Source organism: Arachis stenosperma, chromosome 3 (genome assembly GCF_014773155.1).
Source record: "Arachis stenosperma cultivar V10309 chromosome 3, arast.V10309.gnm1.PFL2, whole genome shotgun sequence".
Taxonomy (NCBI): domain Eukaryota; kingdom Viridiplantae; phylum Streptophyta; class Magnoliopsida; order Fabales; family Fabaceae; genus Arachis; species Arachis stenosperma.
In genome coordinates, this window is record NC_080379.1 from 67,697,208 (window position 1) to 67,698,822 (window position 1,615).

Below are 1,615 nucleotides of genomic sequence, written 5' to 3' on the forward strand. Positions count from 1 at the left end.
TCCTTTCTTCTGATTTGTCCCATTGTTCACAGGATTCCTTTCAGAAGTGTACATGAATTGGTTATTTGCAACCATTTCAATTAGCTCTTGAGCTTCTGTAGGCGTCTTCTTTAGATGAAGAGATCCTCCAGCAGAGCTATCCAAGGACATCTTGGATAGTTCAGAGAGACCATCATAGAAAATACCTATGATGCTCCATTCAGAAAGCATGTCAGAAGGACATTTTCTGATCAATTGTTTGTATCTTTCCCAAGCTTCATAGAGGGATTCTCCATCCTTCTGTCTGAAGGTTTGGACTTCCACTCTAAGCTTACTCAATTTTTGAGGTGGAAAGAACTTTGCCAAGAAGGCATTGACTAGCTTTTCCCATGAGTCCAGGCTTTCTTTAGGTTGTGAGTCCAACCATATCCTAGCTCTGTCTCTTACAGCAAAAGGGAATAGCATAAGTCTGTAGACCTCAGGGTCAACCCCATTAGTCTTGACAGTGTCACAGATTTGCAAGAATTCAGCTAAGAACTGATGAGGATCTTCCAATGGAAGTCCATGGAACTTGCAATTCTGTTGCATTAGAGAAACTAATTGAGGCTTAAGCTCAAAGTTGTTTGCTCCAATGGCAGGGATAGAGATGCTTCTCCATAGAAGTCGGGAGTAGGTGCAGTAAAGTCACCCAGCACCTTCCTTGCATTGTTGGCATTGTTGTTGTTTTCGGCTGCCATGGGTTCTTCTTCTTTGAAGATTTCTGTTAGGTCCTCTGCAGAGAGTTGTGCCTTAGCTTCTCTTAGCTTTCGCTTCAAGGTCCTTTCAGGTTCAGGGTCAGCTTCAACAAGAATGCCTTTGTCTTTGTTCCTGCTCATATGAAAGAGAAGAGAACAAGAAAATATGGAATCCTCTATGTCACAGTATAGAGATTCCTTGAGGTGTCAGAGGAAAAGAAAATTAGAAGGAACAGGTAGAAGAATTCGAACTTAGTCAGAGAGAATTCGAATTGTGCATTGAGAAGGAGTGGTACTCCATAAATAGAAGGATGTGAGAGGAGAGGAAGAAATTTTCGAAAATTAAGTGAAAGATTTTGAAAACATTTTGAAAAACTTTAATTTTATTTTCGAAAAACAAGAGTGAAAAAGAGATCAAGTAATTTTTGAAAAAGATTTGAAATTAGAAATAAAAAAGATATGATTAAAAACCGTTTTGAAAAAGATGTGATTAAAAAGATTTGATTGAAAAAGTAATGGTTTTAAAAAGATATGATTGAAAAACAATTTTTAAAAAAAAGATTTGATTTTAAAAATTAATGACTTGCCTAACAAGAAAAGATATGATTCAAACATTAAACCTCTCTCAACAGAAAGGGCAACATACTTGAAATGTTCAATCAAATCATTAATTGTTAGCAAGTATCTTTGAAAAAGGAAAGAAATTGATTTTGAAAACATTTGATTAAAAAGATATGATTTGAAAAAGATTTGATTTTGAAAAACTTTGAAAACTTGAAAAAAAATTGATTTGAAAACAAAATCCTCCCCCTTGTGCCATCCTGGCGTTAAACGCCCAGAATGGTGCACATTCTGGCGTTTAACGCCTAATGTACTACCTTTTTGGGCGTTAAACGCCCAAC

At 36.4% G+C, this 1,615-nt stretch overlaps 1 non-coding gene across 1 annotated transcript; it reads left to right on the plus strand.

Annotated features, from left to right (window-relative positions):
- The first annotated feature begins 204 nt into the window (after nt 1-204).
- Nucleotides 205-312, plus strand: LOC130972627 (small nucleolar RNA R71). The gene has a single exon (XR_009083788.1). It is a non-coding gene; the product is annotated as a small nucleolar RNA R71 (small nucleolar RNA).
- The last annotated feature ends 1,303 nt before the right edge of the window (nt 313-1,615 follow it).